Here is an 8094-nt window from a genome sequence, read left to right on the forward strand (position 1 = left end):
CATATGCATTTTGATTGTTTTAAATAAAATTGTGAATTGAATCAAAATATTTTGTAGAATAAAACAGTTTAATTTAAAGCACAATAGCAAATTAGCTAACCACAATATATGAATTACATAATGAATTTAAGTAAATTAAACATGGGCTTAGTTAGAATTACTAAGGAAATCAGAGTAACAAATACTCAGAATTTTTGTGCTGAAACTACTTACATAATTTATTTGAAATTACTCAAAAATATTAAGAACAGCCACTTAAAAAATATGTCTAGATTTAGATGAATGTATTGCGTGCAACCACTTTCAACATTAAAACTGAGTAAATTCAATGAAACATTTTTTTCAGTGTGTGTTCTTTTGTTCAGAGAGCATTTGACAGCCACAGATAACAGATGACTCAGATTAAAGTTACTTTTTTGTTTACATATTCTACATACTGTACATTTGCAGAGTAAGATTCCCTTGTTTAGCTTATCCTATGCACATGTTTGCCATCATGTAACAAGAAGAGCATTTTACACAGGTTTGAACAGGCTTTACTTAAGTTTGCTGAGACTGATAAATGCTGTCATCCATCTCATGTTCAGAAACAAATTAACAGTGTCATTTTGAAAATGGTTTGTGGGGTTTCTTTGGTCTTTGGACTGTACCTTTAATCATCAGAAACTCCAATACAATTGAATCAGCTCCTCTCTGACAGAAAAAAGTGAACACTGTAAGCTTCACAAAGGAAGGAGTGTGTTCCCTGCAAAATATTGCTGAGATGTTTTTGTTGTACCCGATCCCTGAGCAGTTCAATAGGGTGAGAGTATACACACCCTATTTTGTGTGTAACTGTAGTTGGTTGCTCTGCTTTGCTCCAGTAATTGCTGCACAGTGATTCATTCATTAGAAATGTTTACACCCATTCATTTTGAAAGTTTTCTCCTGTGATGTTGATTTCAAGGACCAAGAACAATACTAACATATCTTAACATTATCATTTTTAATATTGTTCATTTTTGTGTAACATTATTTTTTACATAGCAGATGTTGTGATAGGATGGCTGAAGATGATTAAATAAAATCCACTGGGTCAAAAGTGAGTGTACTTAAACCTAAAAAAAAGTTCAGAGAAGTTGGTAAGGAGACAAGGCTCGTAGGGAGAAGGGAGCTAATAATATTTGTTGTAGTGTGGTCACCCGTTGCAGACACTGAGAGACTTGTCATACAACCAAACTCGCTGATTAGCAGCTAATCCGGATGTGATGCATGAATTAGAATTAGATTACCTCTGAGAGAGCCAGAGGTTCATGTCATACCACACTGATGAGTAAGTGAAAAAAAATCAAAAAGGAATTGGCAGCAGGATGATTCGACTGAAGATGCCTGAAGTCTGCATACCAGAGAAGAGGGAAACTGTGAACACGCGGCTATGAAGATAGGTGAATATTACTGGTAGATTTGCTGAGGTTATGCAACAGATATTTCAACAGCTATTTTTGTTTTTAATTTAAAAGTCCGGAAAAAAAGTTAAAATGGTGTATTCCCTCCAAATTTAAACCTTATATTAATGGCATGGTAATTTTCACATGGCCGCTTAATCGCACCAGAGGTAGAATCAGCACAACTTTGGTGGACATAACAAAATGATGTGTCCTGTTTACTGAATGTTCTAGCCATTCTTTATTTTTGAACAAGCTGTAACTGACGCATTTTTTAGATACCAAACAAAATGTAGACTAGGAAGGGCTCCTTCAGCAAAGAGACAAATACATGACACTCCCCCTTTTCTGACCACCCTCTCCTAATAATTTTTGTACAGTCCCTAACATAAAGCTAAAAAAACAAAACAAAACAAAATATATAGATAAATGCAAGATCCTGGTGATTGCAGATCTTGCTTCCTCTGTTTGATGTGTGACATTTCCACTTTTAGTCCTTTTTCTAACTTCCCTTCCCTTCTCTTCCCTGCTCTTGTTTTCTGTGGAAATTGCTGTCAGGTTCAGCTGCCTGCTGGTAACCAGAAGGAAAGCATTCCATGCATGTTCATGCCACAGATCCGCCCCTGACCTTAAGCACAGGGCTTGCATTTCATGAACCATACAACATCACTCCATGCTGATAATATGCAAGCAAGCCAATCACAGTCATTGGATGTTTCCAGGAGATCAGGCCAGCAGCACAAGTGGACAAGTGCATCATTAGTACTGTTTCTTAGTTACCCCTGTTGATATCTATCTCTGTGTAACCTGAGCGTTGGGTACAGATGTAATTCACTGAGCCCAGCTAGTGCAAAATGACCCGCAGCTATTGTGATGGATTGAAATGAATTATTTTCTTAAACGCAAATCAAAACTCCCACAGGTTTTCACAGTGAATTTCTAGATTCCTTTCTTTTTCCTCTCAGCCAACAGACAAGACGGTGCATTACCCTCTCACTAAAGCATGGTTGGAATATGAGCAGGGTTTTTTTTTGTGTTTTCAACCTTTTCAGTCTCTCCAACAACTTCTGATTTATTGCACGTTCTAAAAGGGAAACATCTGCCCTCAAAAAAACAGGTGAGGGAACAAACAGTGCAATGCTGGTTCTGCAGTGGAGGTATCTGAAAACCAGGTTAATGTGTAACCTGTGTTAATGTCAGACAGATGGGTGTTTTAAAAATTTTAACTGCTGCTCAGAAAATATGATATCCCTCAGCAGTGCACATCTGCCCCTCTCTCTCCGGGGTTGTGTGGGAGATTCATGTGGCTTCTTTTTGGTCTAACAGTTAAAATATATGTGTTGGTAGTTTCAAGAATGCTGGTGAAACATGGAAAAAAGGGAGTGTCACTCACACAGCAGATGCTATGCTTTTAATCATCTATGTTTCACTGAAGCTTTTGATGTTTTGGTGCTCAGATTCCTACTTGCAAACCAAATGCCATTGTGTTTTCAGCATCCAACTTGTCTTGAGGAAACAGACAGCAAAGGAAACTGACACAGATATACTTGATTTATTAATAAAGTATCAGGTTATTATTATTATGATCAGGTTATTACAAGATTCATGATATAATTCACACTTTGTGTGAAGTGTTAGATGAGAAGATTGATGCCATTCTTGTATGATAAACATAAAGCTACAGCCAGAAAGCTGTTAGCTTAGCTTAGCATGATGACTGGAAACAGCAAAACTAGGTCCAGGCTGGAAGTTATTTTACAGCAATGTGATGAATCCACTGTTTCCGAGAGCCAAAACAACAATCATGTTAGTGTGAGTTGCATCTCGAAAAAAAATCTAAGTGAGGTTCATAAGATCCAGGGAAATCTGAAAAGAGTGAAGCCGTGGATAAAAACACAGCACTCTGAGGAACTGGATCCCAGCAACCAAAAGCCTCAATGAAGCAAAACTTGACCAAAAAAATTCAGCTTGTGCAGCATGCAGGCTCTGGTCCAATGCTGTGGAATAGGAGGCATGGCCCATTAAGTTATTGTTTAGTTTGACATGAAATTTACATGCAGTTTTGAGTCAAATCTGTAACACATTGAATTTTTAATCAATTGCATTTTGATCAGATCCACAAATATTTATTTTTGCATCAATGTCTGGCAGTGAGGTAGCTTGACACCGTGTCCTCTGACTTTTTGTTCTGTTCATTCTGTCCAAACTGGCTCCTGCACAAACTGACATATAAACAGAGCAATAAGTCTGTTTTTACTGGAGGCCGCTATTACTATCACTTTTATTGTTGTGGTCATAAGAATTTAAAATGCTTAATCTGTTTCTCCGTTATCTGCTGCTGCTGTTCACTCTCTTCATGTAGCTGGTTGTTTACTGTGCTGTAAACAAGCCTTTTATGTAACTGTAATAACCCTTTGCTCAGAGGCCGTCATGTTTCAGAATGATATGCACTCTGTTTGCCTTGTGTCAACTGTGGCTCACATTCCCACCATTCAAGGTCGGGCTATACTCCGAGGTGGTAAATCCAGTTTGAGGAGTGTGACCTGAAATATGATACCGTGTGCAACGTGCAGCAGTATTTTGCCTTCAATGGAGGATTTCTTTATTTTTCACAGAGATGTTTCTTGAGTTGGAGAATGGGTTGGGTTTATATTGTAGGCTGTATTGATTTTGCATTGCGCATAAACGGTTTGAAAATACTACCACTAAAAAAGTTCATTATTTTGATAAAAGTTTGGTGGATTTTAAGAAAGAAAGAAAGAAAGAAAGAAAAAGGAACCCGATCTTGTGAGTGCAGCCTCGTCACAAGCATACCTTTCAAACAGGGGTCAAAGGATAGAATTCCAGGTCATCTCTTTGGTTTCACAAGACTCACCAAGGCACAACCACAAGTGTAACCCGAGCTTGAGGTAAACAACTGCTCCACACAGGAGTGAAGTGGAGGTGTGACAGGGGGCAGCACTGTACATGAGACAAATCATCTGGGTTATTTGTGACAGAGCCATATTAGTAGCAGGGCCTGCTGTCCCGGCCCTGCATTTGACACTTGCAGGTGACAGATTTCCAGGACCAGCCAGTGTCCGCTGCCGGGATCAGTTTGCTCCGAGGTGCAGTAACACGGAGACAAGGAGGAAGAAACATAATAACATCACACGTCTGCTGAAGACACTGGCCCCTGGCTGTAATCCACACTGTTCACTGCTGTATCAGGTGGTTAGATGCAAAATGAAAGTAGGCATTAGGGAAGCTGAAATTTTTCAGTAGTCATCCTTTATTTCCTAACTGCAAATATTGATTCAAAATATAGAAGTCTATCTAAAACACATTTTGTTCTTACAATAATTTTAATCCGAAAACAATATTCCAAAATTACATAACTTTATCTTTTCATGAGGTGTGAATGCAAATTATTCTTTGAATCTCTCCCTGTGAACATGTCCACAAAAGTCTAATCATAGCTTAACTTCTTCTGGGAATTCATATCTTCATTTGAGACTCCAGTCTTGATCCACATTCTGTGAGACCTGTGAGAGTTGATGATCCTCATCCAGGTCAAACAGTTCACACACCGTTCACAGTCTGCCACAGGAGATCCGGGTGGATTGAGAGATCACATTCCTCCGCCAGGACACAGGAGAGGATGGAAACCATCACACACAGCCCTGCTGCTTTGTTTGACCAGTGGGATGAAAACACACTTTAAGTATCCTGGCACTTACACTAGCTGCCGCTGTGAAATGATTTCAGGGCTTTGTCACTACAAGGAAATCATTTCAGCAGTGCTTGCTACTTCTCAACACACATAAGGGATGGAGAGAGGGAGAAGGGATGAGGCAAGAAGAGGTAAAAAATAAGCCAGAGGCAGAATCAGAATCTGGGAAAAAAATAAACCTTCACAAGACTTCCCCAATTATTAAGTCAGTCAAAATGTACTGAACACAAAGATCCAGTTTTTATCTGACAAAAGATCTGCTAAATCATCTCTGTAACAACAGGTTCACTCTGACTGTGGACTGAGAAAAACATGAGTGAAAACATCCCATGTTATTCATTGTGACTTATTTCAGTATATTTCTGAAGCAGTTTATAGTTCAGAAATCAGTGGAAGTATACATGACATGGTGATTAAGACTGATTAATTATTATCAGGACTATAGGTACAGCGGCTTCCCGTGTTATTGCTTTGACAGCATGTTCAGCGGTCTCCAGTGACGCACGCTGTGATGTGAACATACGGTGCTAAGTGCAAGGTACTTGAAGGTATGTGAGGGGATCACAGCAGATGTGAGTGAGGTGGTGCACATCGTTCATCGTGTGACAAGTCTTTCACTTTTCACCTCCAAACACCAGTGGAATGACCCATTAAAACCTAGTTGAAAATCACAGCTATCAGAGAAAATGCAATTTACAATCTAACTAGTGTGAGATCACATTAAAATCACTCTAGTTAAGTTGACTCAATCTGGTGGTTTATGTGCTTCATTAAATCTATACCCCCCCACCCACCTCTTGCCAACTTTCGTATTGACAGAGAAAATGTTTCCCTTTTAGACAGTCTTCATTACTCAGACAAGTGAGATCGTTACCTCACTGTTACCCCGAGCACTTAATCTGCCTTCAGAGAGCAAGTGAGACAAATGAACAAATACACAATATGAAGTGCAATATTATAATATGTGACTAATAACTGAAGAAGGCAAAGTGATGAATGTCCCAGTTTTAACGCTTGAAGTTATTTGAGCAAGCACTTCAGATGTTTTTATGTTTTTTGTTTTTGTTTTTTTGGTGTTGTGTACGGAGCCCCTCTGGTGACATTGGATAAAACGATCTCGTGGCCACGCGTTATTATCTCGTGGCCACGCGTTAATTTTTTTTTATCCAGTGTCACCAGAGGGGCTCCGTAGTTGTGTGTTTGTCAGGATGACAATTAACCTGAACTTGAACTTTAGAGCTATACACTATAGCCACAGTCAGCCGTTGCCACACTGAGCATTCAGCATCATAACATCATCCGATGACCCGGTCTTTTAACAGCTCAGCATTAGGTCACAGAAATGTATGGTACTTTTGTTGCTGTTAAAACGGTTTCTTTCAGTTTGTCTTTGAGGAAACTTTCAAGTCCTCCAATGTCACACATACACACACTCAGTGACTCATTTGTTAACAACAAAGGCCAAAAGACATTTACTGTAAAACTCACTGGAGCTTAGTGACTTCTGTTGGCTTTGGCTTTTAGTTGGCTCTTAGCAGCTTTGTCTTTATCACCTCAGCAAGCATTACCGGTCTTTGTTGCATTTTCTAAATGTTATGTATGGGAAAGTGACCAAAATATGGCTTTATGTTTTATGTGGAAAAAAAAATTCCCAACAAGAGTCGAAATTTAGGGAGGAGGCCAGTGTGAATTTTTTGTTGTACAAAGTGTTGGTCTTTGTTACCGGTGACCATGGATCGTATCCTGCAAACAGTCGACATTTCGCTCAATCATAACCAATGAGTTTTAATGTAGTCACCAAACTGAGCACACAATAATGAAATGTCTTTTCAAAATAATGTGGTTCAGTGCAGGTATCTTTATTTCATTACTGTAGTTTTTCTTTTTTTTTTTTTAAATTACTTTCTCTTGTTTAAATTTTACAAACTCATTTTGTTTTTTTCTGGTTTTATTTTTTAAAGCCGCTTTTTACCAAAAATCTGTCTCAGAAGAATGAAAAAGCAAAGCCTGGCTCCTAGAAATTATGTTTATATAAAACTCTACAGAAGCAGCAAATAAAAACCATTACAAAAAGTTATATGATGCTGCAGTGATGCTCAAGTGGATATTGTACCACAAGACTGGATGTTCTAGTGGAAAATAACCACGTTTTCTGTGAAAGTTTATTGAATATGTTGACTGTTGACATATTTGCAACTTTCCAAATACAGAAATTAATGATATATCCTCATTACCTTAAAAGAAAATATAATCGCGACATAATTAGGTTTCCTATAAAACAAATTTCTTGGAGACAGGGTTGTCCAGGTAGATCCAATTCTGTGATTGACTGCGTGATTTTTCAGACCAAAGCCACACTGTTTAATTCTGATCACTCCGGGTCTCCATAGTTTTGGAAGTTAGAGGCAAACAGCCTGTTTTGTCATTTAGGTATGTTACGCCAAACAGTAGTATATTTTATTCAGAAAGAATCCTTTTGAGTACCACTACATGTCCTTGGCCTAAAATGAAAATGAATGTTATTCCTGCTCATTTGAAATTATTACTGTGCACGAAACATCTCCTGCCCTGACTTATATCCTCTATTATGTTTCCTAAAAAGTGAAAAACAAAATTGTTTTGGATAACATTTCAGAGTTCTTTACCACAGAGGAACTCCCTCATGAAAAGTTATTGAACTGTCTCCACAAACTATGAGTATTTATCACAGACGCCTTTATGCCTGTGTGTGTTTCCAGAAAGAAATCCAGATGGCATTTGGATGTTAAGAGGACCTGAGGATGGATGGCTGCTAGTATTTAGAGTGCAGGAGTCGAGTCTCACTGACACCATCACATCTCAACAGGCTCAAGGATTTTCATTAATCACCCCTCGAAGGGAGCCGTTGGCTTTGTATCCCCAAATAGTTGCGAGTATTGCTTTACACAAGTTCCATCCCCAAACAGCCGGCGTGTCATG

This window comes from Toxotes jaculatrix, chromosome 14, assembly GCF_017976425.1.
Source record: "Toxotes jaculatrix isolate fToxJac2 chromosome 14, fToxJac2.pri, whole genome shotgun sequence".
Lineage (NCBI taxonomy): Eukaryota > Metazoa > Chordata > Actinopteri > Toxotidae > Toxotes > Toxotes jaculatrix.